The sequence below is a fragment of the Papaver somniferum genome, chromosome 4 (assembly GCF_003573695.1).
Source record: "Papaver somniferum cultivar HN1 chromosome 4, ASM357369v1, whole genome shotgun sequence".
NCBI classification, from domain to species: Eukaryota; Viridiplantae; Streptophyta; class Magnoliopsida; order Ranunculales; family Papaveraceae; genus Papaver; species Papaver somniferum.
This window is the reverse complement of record NC_039361.1, coordinates 79,188,514-79,202,940: the sequence shown is the minus strand read 5'-3', so window position 1 is coordinate 79,202,940 and position 14,427 is coordinate 79,188,514.

The following is a 14,427-nucleotide window of genomic DNA, read 5'->3' as shown; positions in this document are numbered from 1 at the left end:
CAAGTTATTCCAAGTCCGGGAACCATAGTATGCATACCCGTAGCATACTGAAAGTCCGAGAACTTAGTATGCATACCCGTATGCGTACCTACTGAATAGTTCGAGTGCGGGAATACAACTGAGTTTAGTGGTGTACGACAGTATGCGTACCCGTCCGCATACTGGCGAACCCAGACCAAGTCCGGAACTCTAAGTATGCGTACCCGTTTGCATACTTGAGTGGGTTAAGTTCTAAAATTGGATTGTTCATGAACAAATACATTTATATATTAAGGAATGCAGTCTTTTGCAAACCGTTGCTATAATGTTCATGAATTGATTCAAGTGAATCAAAATCGATTTTGCTTCGATTGTGTCTTGTATACTTCTATGAGAATATAAACAATTGAATAACTCCATAACTAGTTTCATTTGAGTCATTTGAAATAGTTGTGATTAATATGAACAAGGTTGATATGAAAGTGTTTATACGGCTAACTTCGGTTAACTATTGTTGAGCCAACTATGTACACACGTTTGGGTACGGTTACTCATACCTAAATGAAGTCACATTTCATTTGCGTATAAAAAGCTAAGTTCGATCTAACGGTTGAAAGATATTAGCTTGACTCTAATCAGGTTTTCATCTAACGGTGAATATTGAATGCTTTATTTCCAAGGTAGCATTGATTGCAAACCCTGATTTGAAGACTATATAAGGGAGAACTCTAGCAACTAGGAAACCTAATACCCACACCTCATGTGTGATACTAGTTGTGACTATTCACGATTCTCCTTTAACCTAGGATTTTCCTAAAACCATTATGGACTAACGACTTAAAGACTTCATTGGGCTTCTGAAGCCAGACCCAACTATTTTCTATGTAGTCGTGTGTTCTGATCTTACCTTGTTCTACCGTGTCGAGTACTATCTTCTCTAAGATTTTCTCGAGATCTAATCTCCAATAGGTAAGATAAAAAGTAATCACAAACATCTTTGTCTCATCGTTTGTGATTCCACAATATTTTTTTTTGCCTCCATACGATTGAGATTATTGTGAGGTGATTTATATTACTAGGATATTCTTCGCGAATATAAAATCGGTGTATCAATTGGTTCCTTTTCACCTTGATTTATCAAAGGACGGGACAAAAACTCGTAGGTATTTCTGTGAGAGACATATTTATCTATTCAATAGACTTTTCTGTGTGAGACATATTTTTTTATCAAGGCTTTCACTTTGGGTCGTTGCAACTCTTAGTTGTGGGTGAGATCAGCTAAGGGAATCAAGTGCGCAGAATTCGTCATGGTTCAAGAGGCGTAAGGCACGCGACTGTACCTAATCAGTGTGAGATTGGTTAGGGCTCAACTACATTCCAGTCTGAAGTTAACTTGTAGTACGCTAGAGTCTGTAGCAGCTTAATACAGTGTGATGTTCAAATCTGGACTAGGTCCCGGGTATTTTTTTGCACTTGCCTCGTTAACAAAATCTCTGGTGTCTGTGTTATTTCTTTTCCGCATTATATTTTTATATAATTGAAATATCACAGGTTGTGCATAGTTCAATCAATTAGATAATCCGACCTTTGGTTGTTGATATAAATTGTGTTAGAGCATAGCTCGGTTGAACCCACCAAGCGTTGATATGTCTAGTTTGGTTGTCATATTATAGTGAACCAAAACTCATTTAAAGAGTCGCTTGATTATTTACTAGATTCAACTTCGTATAGGTTAGCTTGAAAGTATTAGGATATGAGATATTACAAGTATTATATGAAGACTTGAAGAATTTGAAGAACTAAGGAGCTACAACGACGACATCATCCTTCCACTTGAGGTTAGTAATATTTGACTTGAACTGTTTCATTCCATGACGTATCTTTCAAGTCCTGCATATTGAAAACATAACTGCGAAGCTGTGAATGATTATACTCTAGTAAGACATAGGATTAAGGAATACAATACGAAGTATAACGCTTATCTTTTGAACTTCGTATATAAGACATCGACATAATCGTATGAATGCTATTATGATTATGTATGGGGGGTATGGGTGAAGATTTCGTCCTAGGAAGCAATGTTCTATATTCGTTTAAAGGAAGTAAATTCATAAACTTGTTTTGTGAATCGAAAGGGAAATCGCTAGGCTTATTGGTATTGTTATTCATTGCAAATATTTTGAATAACCAATATGTGTGTTTAGTATAACCTCTCATAACTTGTTTATGTATCTTGGTAAAACTATTCACAAGGCCTGGCTTTTGTATTGGTATGACTTTTATTAGTGAAACCAATCTTAAGTAATCACCTGAGATGGTAAGATCGATATCTTGAATTTGATGTGACTAAATACTAGCCATTGGGTAACCGATCCTGGTAAGAGGTGTGACCGATCACAAGATAGAGTGTAATCGATCCTTGTAAGAGGTTTAGCAAGTTTTAGTAAGTTGGTGTAACCGATCCTATAACTTGGTCAATTGATCACAAGTTTTACCATAAGAAGTGGTAACCGATCCTAGTACTTAGGTAGCCATTTTATGGTAACTAGTGTAACCGATCCTAGTACCCACTTATAGGTAGAACCGAAACTTTATGTTGAGGTAAAACCATGAAACCTATTAATGGTGATTTGATAGGATAATCAATCACATAGTTCTTGGAAGTCGGATGAACCAATTTTAAACTTGTTTGGAAGTGTGGAAAATCGGTTCCAATATTGTAAATATGAAAAAGGATTTATAAAGTAAAGATGTTGACATACTTTGAACATGTGCAGTAACTCTTATCTTTTATTGTTCAAAGATATTCCTTAATAGCTAAAGGAAAGAATCCCAGACCGAAATAAATTGAGAATCTTTTAATTAAGGTTATTAGTTTTTATATGCTTTTAATTTCCAACAATTAAAATGCATATCTTTAGAAAATAAAAATTACTAATGTGCATTTACTAATTTATGATTTTCTTCTGAGATTTCGGTCATTAATTGGACAGAACATTTCTAGGAATTATGAAAACCGATTTTGTGTTTATTGCATATCTTGGAGAATATTCGGTTTTGGAAATTCCTTGGTGTCCAAACTTCATAAATATTGAAGTTTGCATTTCGAGCAAACAAATCCTCAGAGCCAGCAAAACTACCTAGTTGTGTTGTTACTGGTGGAGCCTCCTAATCGGAGAGGAAAGTAACCTAATTAGGAGAAATCTCTTACGGCCGCTCAGTTTAAAGACTTCTTTGGGATTGAGAAGCTCTATTAGTACCGTTGGTGGGAAACTAGATAATTGCAATTTATTATTAATTTTCGATTGATTTGATTGACTAACGCTGGTTGAACTTTGATTGCACCTAGTTTGTTTATACTTGAGAATCTTCTCTTCTAATATAAGATTCACTCAAACTAGATCGAAGTTTCGACGGGGATCTTTAGACTGTTTGTAGATCTAAAGACGTCTTTATGATAATCCATTGTTAACAGACTCCGTTCTGTGTGTGATTGATCACAAGAGATTCAAGTTGATTGTGTGCAGGTGTTTATTGAAGATCAAAGGAGATTTGAAGACAAAGAAGATATTTGGGTTCATAATCTTTGGTGTGCACAATACTTGTTTCGGGTGGAAAAGGATCCAACTATAATAGTTTTATCTTTGTGATAGATTTTATTGATTAGTTGAGTAGGTCGGCATCAATATAATTCTTTGTGATTCAAAGTATTGATTGCAAAATCTTGACAATTACTTTGGTAGTTGTTATTGGATAGATATAAGGACCTGACAAAGGAGTTTATTGGGATAAACGGAAGAGCCTTTTGTCAAACTCATATCACTTGGTTGAAAAGAGTTGTTACGAACAGATTTGTTGTTCCTTTACTGTTTGGAATACGAAGGTTCCAAGTGCGTCACTTATTGCAAGTTGGAGGCGCAGGGATACAGACGGAACTAGGTGAAATATACGTTTAGTTGCTTGGTCTCAACTATACGAAGTTGGTTTAGATTTTGTATAGCGGTTTAATCCTGAGAGTATTCAACTCTGGACAGGGTCCCGGGGTTTTTCTGCATTTGCTGTTTCCTCGTTAACAAAATCTTTCTGTGTCTTTTACTTTTCTATTTCCGTAATTATAATTGTTTTATTATAATTAGAAGTAAAATACACAAACGTTAATTCCTATTTACTTTATAGCAATCCTATTGCGTTTGGTTAAGTCCGAACCTTTTATCAAGTAAACATACTTCGTTGTTGTATTGTATCGATCTTGTATTCATAGTCAATCACACAAGTTATCTTGTTGTTGTATTGTCTCGATCTCTTATCCATAGACGATCACACGAAGTGTGAACCGATTAGTTGTATTGTCTCGACTTAGTCTATAGACAATCACTTTCGAAGAAAGGACTTATAGGTGGAAAAGTTTTAGATTGAGGTATATCTAGGTACCCTCGTCTTTTCAATTGGTATCAGAGCAAGCAAACACGAAAATATCTAACAATCTGTGTTTGGTACAATCCAACCTATAAGAAAATGAATCTTATGAAAGATTCAGTTAAGGTAACGGCAGGTTTTGACTACTTCAAAAAATTGTGGTGGAATACATGAATGAAGTATGTAATAATCTTATTCCTAGATGTATTAGGAATTGGAATTATGTCTATGTATGTCTTGGGTGACTTACATAATCCTTTGGACCTGATAGAGTTGTATATCATTATGTTTGTTACTGACTGTGACAATGATACAAATATATATGTGACAGGATGTACCTTGAAAATGCATAAGATTCCTCACAAAAATTTTCATCACTATATGAACCATGGCTATTATGTTCTTGAAAAATCTGGAATCTTAAATATATTTTGGATGAACTACCAAAGTATATATATGTACATTTTCAGAGCAAAGATTGTCAATGTATCGCCATCTAGGATGCGATTTTGGAAAATGTGTAATCCTACAAGGAATGAGTTTTCAGTTAATAATTCTATTAACAATTGATTGCTTCATACACCTCACAACTGTTTTAATGAAGCAAGTAATATTTTGAAATATTACTAATGGTATTTTTAACAAATATCATATTTTGTTCAAATCTTTCTCTGCATACTCTAGTAGAAAATTCTTGAGTGAATTTCAAATGATGTTATAAAATCTCGGTAATAATAGAGTAAAATATTTTTGGACAGAAACATAGAATCAGTTTGTATAAATATCCAGACCATGAAAAACCGGTTTTCCAAAAGAAAGACTTAGATATAAAATCGGAATTGTTTCCCCACAAGCCTTGGTTTCCGATTTTGGTAGAATTTCTTAAAGCTAGTTATTTCCGGTTTTTTATATTTATTCTTCCTATAAAAGATAACCTCTTTCTATGTTTACAAACATATTGGGGAAGATTGATCGAAACCGTAACTAGGGCTTTTCATATTTTTGCAAGTATGAGAAAAAGGAAATCAAGAGAGGAAGACTATAAAGCAGACAAACTGGATTTGAATCCATTCATTCCTCCTGGAGATATTGAGAAAATCAAGTATCCTCACTTGATCAAAGACAAACATGATCGTACAATCTTCGTGGATAGTACATGATTTGAAAGATATCAAGCTTTAAAGGGAGCAGGGTTCACTGCTGAGGAGAGATTCAATCCAAATGTTTCAGAAACCAATTATGTGAAGTTCGTTCAAGACCGAATCCGAAGAAATATGTTCGAGGTTGAGAAATATTCACCTGATATAGTAAGAATTTTTTATGCTAATATTCATAATATTTATCATGAAAAACTTACTTTCAGTACTTTGGTTGGAAGTACTTTCCATCATGTCGACAGAAAGATGATATCAAAGATCATCAATTACAAAGTGAAATTGAGCACGATAACATTTCAAAACTTATCACTGGAAAAACTGTTGAATGGAAAAAGGGAAAGATGCTAACCAAAGATGTACCCTTCTAGTTAAGGGTTTTCGGTAAGCTTGCGGTAGCAACTCTGTTTGCTTGCACAAGAGATTCTTCACAATGGGATAAATAATTTGTTGAGCTTGTATACTACCTTCTTGAAGGCAAAAAAACAAATTGATATTTTTGGCATGGTTATCAGTCAAATGATTAAGATCATCGAATCTATCAATACCACAGCTTTCCATAGAAATCTTGGATACCCCTCCTCATCACCAAGTTGTGTACAATGGGGAATAACGTCGGAGATGAGAAACTCACTAAAACTGTCTCTCAAGGAATTATCAAGCAGATGAGTGGGACAAAAAGGGGATCGAGTATCGCAAATGATCAAATCTATAGCAATGAAGATCTCATGTTCCATATCTTACGTCTTGGAAGACAATTAGACTGTATTCAGAAACAGTTAGCCTTTGCCTCCAGAAATGATCCAGAAATTCTTAAGGAAATCCTAGAGATCAATGATGAGTTTTTAAAAGGCGAAAAAGATAAAGACTCTAAATAAGAATCTGACGAGCAAACACACGAAGACTAATATTAATATTCAATAAAAGTGGACATTAGTTTTGACTATTACAATAAAGTATATTTTGAATAAAATTATCTTATTTATGAATAAAATTATTATTTTATAATTTTTCTTGTGATAGTTTTCGATTACGTAGCATGTGCTTGAATGCTTTATCTTATTGCTATGTATGTTTATGGGATGTTTGATTTCGGTTTTCATGACCTTGATGTTCGATCTCATATGTGTGAACCCTTATGGTTTGGGTGACTTTTTGGTTTAGCAGGATTAAGTTCTAGCCCATGTTGGTAGGCTTTATCAAAGGATCATAAGGGGTTCTGATTGAAACAATATATGAAAAAGTCCCAATATGTTGAATCATTTGATTTAGCATAAAAGCATATGTGTTTCGGGGTTTCAACTTTTGCATTGCAATAGTTAAAATCGGTTTTCAACCTTTCTCTGGTAAAGGTTGCTCTTTGTTGTTGTTATTTTGTTTTGCGAGAGGATGACAACACAACGGGGGAGAGTTCTATGTGAACTTGCGCTTAATGACATATATTTTGGGGGTGAAGAGGATGCGGAGCTTGAGGTAACGAATTTGTTAGTTAATCGTTTTCCTGTTTAAGAAAATCCTGATTTCATTGCATATATTTATTGCTTTTGCTTAACAAAATTTCGGTACAATAGATGTTTTATTTGATTGCTTGTTTATGGATGTGTGTGATTCAATTGTTTCCGGTTAAGAAAAACTATTGTTATCTTGCTTTATGGTTTGGTATCAATTGTTTAGGCTTACGAAATTACGGTGCAATTGAAGTACTTTAATGTCTATGTTGTTTCAATTGCTTCCGGTTGAGGTAGATAATTATGCAAGTTGATTTATTTGGTTTGTATGAATTGTTTATGGTTTAACAAAAGAAAAGGTTTTGGGGATGAATTGTTTAGTCCAAGTCGATTCCGGATAAGAGAAACTAAGTTAATTATGATCTTGGTTAGACTTATCAAAGTGGAGGTTTCGGTTATCCAAGTTTAATTGAATGCCTTAAAAAGAAATGCTAGTTAACTAACCTAGTACTTGTCTTGTTTAAAAGTGAAAGGTCTAAGTTATTGATGAGAATAACTAGAGCCTGATGAGAAAAATAAAGTTAATTCTGATATTTATTTTTTTCTTATCGAACAAGCGATTGTAGTTGTACAATCGATTTATCAAGGGAACTAAGGTGCTTAGTCGATTTTTGGTTTGCTAAACTATTAGGGAAAATTGCTTCGGGCAATTGTTTCCTTGATAACATATCAAAACAAAATTACTTTGTAGTTTCTGTTTTGATATTGGTTATAAAAAAATGGTGTGTGGAACCCTCGTGCTTAACTCTTATAGGTTTTGCAAGTATCTTTGTAAGGTCTGTAAGATCCTTTCGGTTTATCATTTATTTGCTCGTACCTTTGTCATTTTGTGACAAAAAGGGGGAGAAATATATAGAGTAAACAAGTGATATTGATATTGATTTGGTATCACTAAGGGAAAGGACAATGGTTCTTAAACGTTATATCTAACGAAAGAGTAAAGCATAGACTAAGGGGGAGTAACATATCATATAATAATGGAAATAACAAAGACGTGCAGATTGAAAATCTACCTATCTTATCTTTAAGGGGAGTATTACCTTTGTGCTGTTGAATTTAGGAATCAAGCGTATGTGTAATGAATTCTTGTCATTTTTTTATCCATATGATGTAAGAGTTTTGTCACTAAAATTTACAAAGGTGGAGATTGTTAGAGCATAGCTCGGTTGAACCCACCAAGCATTGGTATGTCAAGCTTGGTTGTCATATTTTAGTGAACCAAAACTCATTTAAAGAGTCGCTTGATTATTTACTAGAGTCAACTTCGTATAGGTTATCTTGAAAGTATTAGGATATGAGACATTACAAGTATTACGTGAAGGCTTGAAGAATGTGGAGAAGTAAGGAGATACAACGACGACATCATCCTTCCACTTGAGGTCAGAAATACTTGACTTGAATTGTTTCATTCCCTAGCATATCTTTCAAGTCGTGCATATTGAAAACATAATTGCGAAGCTGTGAATGATTACACTCTAGTTAGACATAGTATTAAGGAATATAATACTAAGTATAACGCTTATCTTTTGAACTTCGTGTATAAGACATCGACATAATCGTATGAATGCTTGTGATTATGTATGAGTATGGGTGAAGATTTCGTCATAGGAAACAATGTTTTACATTCGTTTTAAAGTAAGTAAATTCATAAACTTGTTTTGTGAATCGAAAGGGAAATCGCTAGGCTTATTGGTATTGTTATTCATTGAAAATCTTTTGAATTACCAATATGCATGTTTAGTATAACCGCTCAAAACTATTCACAAGGCCTGACTTTTGTATTGGTATGACTTTTATTAGTGAAACCGATCTTAAGTAATCACCTGAGATGGTAAGATCGATATCTTGAATCTGGTGTGACTAAATACTAGCCATTGGTTAACCGATCCTAGTAAGAGGTGTGACCGATCACAAGAGAGAGTGTCATCGATCCTTGTAAGAGATTTAACAAGTTTTAGTAAGTTGGTGTAACCAATCCTCAAACTTGGTCAACCGATCACAAGTTTTACCATAAGAAGTGGTAACCGATCCTAGTACTTAGGTAGCCATTTTATGGTAACTAGTGTAACCGATCCTAGTACCCAATTGGAGGTAGAACCGAAACTTTATGTTGAGGTTGAACCGTGAAACCCATTAATGGTGATTTGATAGGATAATTAATCACATAGTTCTTGGAAGTCAGATGAACCAATTCTAAACTTGTTTGGAAGTGTGGTAAATCGGTTCCAAGATTGTAAATATGAATAAGGATTTACAAAGTAAAGATATCGACATACTTTGAACATGTGCAGTAACTCTTATCTTTTATTCTTCAAAGATATTCCTTAATAGCTAAAGGAAAGAATCCCGAATCGAAATAAATTGAGAATCTTTTAATTAAGGTTATTAACTTTTATATGCTTTCAATATCTAGCAATTAAAATGCATATCTTTAGAAAATAAAAATTAGTAATGTGCATTTACTAATTTGAGATTTTCTTCTGAGATTTCGGTCATTAATTGGACAGAGCATTTCCAAGAATTATGAAAACCGATTTTGTGTTTATTGCATATCTTTGAGAATATTCGGTTTTGGAAATTCCTTGGTGTCCAAAATTCATAAATATTGAAGTTTGCATTTCGATCAAACTAATCCTTAGAGCCAGCAAAACTACCTAGTTGTGTTGTTACTGGTGGAGCCTCCTAACCGGAGAGGAAAGTAACCTAATTGGTTAAAATCTCTTACGGCCGCTCAGTTTAAAGACTTCTTTGGGATTGAGAAGCTCTATTAGTACCGTTGGTGGGAAACTAGATAATTGCAGTTTATTATAAGTTTTCGATTGATTTGATTGACTAACGTTGGTTGAACTTTGATTGCACCTAGTTTGTTTATACTTGAGAATCTTCTCTTCTAATATAAGATTCACTCAAACTAGATAGAAGTTTCGACGGGGATCTTTAGACTGTTTGTAGATCTAAAGACGTCTTATGATAATCCATTGTTAACAGACTCCGTTCTGTGTGTGATTGATCACAAGAGATTCAAGTTGATTGTGTGCAGGTGTGTATTGAAGATCAAAGAAGATATTTGGGTTCATAATCTTTGGTGTGCATAATACTTGTTACGGTTAGAAAAGGATCCAACTATAATCGGTTTATCTTTGTGATATATTTGATTGATTAGTTGACTAGATCGGCATCAATATAATTCTTTGTGATTCAAATTATTGATTGCAAAATCTTGACAATTACTTTGGTAATTGTTATTGGATAGATATAAGGACCTGACAAAGGAGTTTATTGGGATAAACGGAAGAGCCTTTTTTCAAACTCATATCACTTGGTTTAAAAGAGTTGTTACCGAACAAATTTGTTGTTCCTTTATTGGTTGGAATACGAACCAAAGGAATTGTTCCAAGTGCGTGACTTGTTGCAAGTTGGAGGCGCAGGGATACAGACGGAACTAGGTGATCTATAGGTTTAGTTTCTTGGTCTCAACTATACGAAGTTGGTTTATATTTTGTATAGCGGCTTAATCCTGAGAGTATTCAATTCTGGACAAGGTCCCGGGGTTTTTCCGCATTTGCGGTTTCCTCGTTAACAAAATCTTGATGTGTCTTTTACTTTTCTATTTCCGCAAATATAATTGTTTTATTATAATTAGAATAAAATACACAAACGTTAATTCCTATTTAATTGATAACAATCCTATTGTGTTTGGTTAAGTCCGAACATTTTATCAAGTAAACATACTTCGTTGTTGTATTGTCTCGAACTTGTATCCATAGTCAATCACACAAGTTATCTTGTTGTCATATTGTCTCGATCTCGTATCCATAGACGATCGCACGAAGTGTGAACCGATTAGTTGTTTTGTCTCGACTCAGTCCATAGACAATCACTTTCGGAGAAAGGACTTATAGGTGGAAAAGTTTTAGATTGAGGTATATCTGGGTACCCTCCTCTTTTCAAATTGATTGACGCTTGGATATTGGTATTTCGTACCATCCAAGTTATTTCTAATATTAATCCGTCTCAAAGATTTCTATCAGTTCGATTGCAGATTGATTTGAGAAATTGAGATATAACTGTTGGATGTATTTTCCTTGATTGATACTGTCTGTCTAGTTGATTCTCTTGGAAATATATTGGAGTTAGTCCATACAGATTGCCTAAACGAAATATTGGGTGTGGTTGTTAGACCCCCGGTTTTTCAATTGGTATTAGAGCAGACAAACATGATAAACCTAATAAGTTTGTGTCTGATTTTTCTCAAAGACTGTCCCTATGGAAAATCTCCTTGGGAATCTTGTTATGGGCATCTGTGGCATACTAGAAATCTTCAACGATTGTTAAGAGTTTATTCTTGTCTAGAGTGTTGGTCTCTCAAGATAATCTCACATCATCTAACACGTTGGAAATCCTATATGATGGAAAACAATCTAAAGGAAAAATTAAAGATTCCTTTAAAAAGGTTCGTTGCAGGAAACGTGTTAATAAAATTTCAAGGATATGGAACCTCACTAGACTTCTTATTAATATTTTTTAGGAATACTATCGAGATGGATCAATTAACAAAGATTTGTTTATGACTTTTGAAAATGTTTTCAAATCTCTGGAACGATTTGTCTTGATTAAGGAAAAGGTTTGTGCTGGCAAAAATTCTAATTCTGTCATTCGTGGCACATATTCGAGCTTTGGCAACAACTCAGTCAAAATCGATAAAAAGATTTTGCAGGTGGTGTTGCAAGTTCCAGCCATTGGAAAAATCCTTCCTTTAATCATAAGGAGTCAAAATTTTCAAATAAATCTGAGTATCATCATTATTATGATCATACTTATGGTACATTTCACAAATATCGACCGGAGAAGATGCACGAGGATTCCTCTGCTCATCTTGCCTCTTGGTTACAAGTTTGGCGTCACCCCATTCGTATATAACTTGGAATGGGGCAAGTAACTTTCTGATTTGTTATGTGTCTTTGTATTATGGGTAATTTTTTGAAATTTATTTTTCCTTGAAGAAAAACTCGTTCGACAGAATTTTTCTGTCCATCCGAGGTTAAATAAAGTGATGTAGTTTTTCTACTATTCTTTTTCTGCACTATGCTAATTTTCTTTCACAGTGTGCAAACCTTGGTTGGTGAATGTTTTTTTTAAATGCTACTTTCCTTCTGTGGGTCGCGGTACATGAACGGGTCCAATCCCATCATTGGGTATATAAGAGTTATGGTACGCGTACCCTTGTTCTTCCTTCCCTTGTCCGCGTATGTAAAATAAGTCTCTTCTAGGGTTCACGTTTTCAACTCCATCAAAATTTGTTCTTGGAGGTCCAAGGGAGGCAAAGGGTTTTTTCATCCTCTAGAAGTTTTTCAAGTAAGTCTCTTCCTTCTTTTTGATCTTATTTTTTGATCTCATGGGAAATTTCAAGGTTTCAAAGAAGGTTTCAGAAACCTTGGATTCATCCTCTTCTAGCATGATCTTACCTAAAATCAAGATTCTATTAGAATTAGATTTGTCAATGATTCTGGTAGTAAGATCTTTAAAAGGATTTCTTCTGGTGGTTTCATTTTATAAAAGAAATTGGATATGGTTAGTCGTCATAAAGAAGATTTGGTTTGTTTTGAGAAATTTAATCTTGGAAACATCTTTAATGGACTTGGTGAAGGTTTTGACACTCTAACAAGAATCTTTTATGCGAATGTTGATGGTGGTTTTTAGCTTAGGGTCAAAATCGTAAAATTGTACATCTGACATGACGTCACTATGACCATTAGCACATTTATTGAATCAATCAGCATGCCTACGTAAGAATTACCGGGTACCCTTTTTTTACATGGGTCATGTTCCACGGCAGAACCCTTAACACTGACTGACATCATCTATGCCAAACGCTAATTATCATGCTCCCGCGCCAAGGCATGCCAACCATGCCAGCCGCACCACTGTTCCAATGGCATGTCATGCCAGCCGCACCTCCGCACCAAGGCATGCCAACCATGCCAGCCGCACCACCGCGCCAATGGCATGCCATGCCAGCCGCACCTACGCGCCAAGGCATGCCAACCATGCCAGCCGCACCACCGCGCCAATGGCATGCCATGCCAGCCGCACCTCCGCGCCAATGGCATGCCATGCCAGCCGCACCTCCGCGCCAAGGCATGCCAACCATGCCAGCCGCACCACATGTGCCAATGGCATGCCAACCACCTTGTCGCACCATACCATGTCGGCCTTCCCTATTCGGCTACCAAAACGAAGGCGTGCGATGATCAACGGATACCCTTCCATCTTAGATGCAAATCTTAGTCGTCCAAGGTCGCCAAACAACGCATGGTAACCTTTGGCCCAAACACTAGTTTTGGCAACGCCAAACCGCGCCAAGGCATACCATGCCACATGTGCCAATGGCATGCCAACCACCTTGCCGCGCCATACCATGCCGGCCTTCCCTATGAGGCTACCAAAACGAAGCCGTGCGATGATCAACGTCCACCCTTCCATCATAGATGCAAATCTTATCCGTCCAAGGTCGCCAAACAACGCATGGTAACCTTTGGCCCAACGCCAAAACCCTAGTTTGGCCGCGCCTAAACCACGCCAAGGCATGTCGACCATGCCACATGTGCCAATGGCATGCCGCGGCATCCACCTTGCCGTGCCTAAGCCATGCCATGCCGGCCTTCCATCCACGGCTGCCAAAACGAAGGCGTGCGACAATCAACAACCACCCCTCCATATTAGATGCAAATCTCAGCCGTCCAAGGTCACCAACCAACGAATGGTAACCTTTGTCCCAACGCCAAAACCCTAGTTTGGCCGTGCCTAAACCACGCCAAGGCATACTGCCCATGCCACATGTGCCAATGGCATGTCGCGCCATCCACCTTGCCGTGCCTAAGCCATGCAATGTCGGCCTTCCATTCGCGGCTACCAAAACGAAGCGTGTGATGATCAACGACCACCCTTCCATTTTAGATGCAAATCTTAGACGTCCAAGGTCGCCAACCAACGCATGGTAACCTTTGGCCCAACGCCAAAACGCTAGTTTGGCCGCGCCTAAACCACGCCAAGGCATGTCGACCATGCTACATGTGCCAAAACCCTAGTTTTTGGCCGCGCCTAAATTATGCCAAAATCCGAGTTGGCAGAAAACTCTGCAGTTAAGCGTGCTCGGGCGGGAGTAATTCAGGGATGGGTGATTGTAGATGGTGGATTTTCAATAAAGGTCAAAACCATAAAATTATGATCTTGCATGTTTCTGACACGACTTCAGGGATCCATGTGACGATTCGTATGATGCATATGTCGCTCGAAAGGCCTCTCCGGAGCGTTCGACACCAGGTATTTCATCATAGCCTCTATGTAGAATAACGTAATTGGGCGGTTCT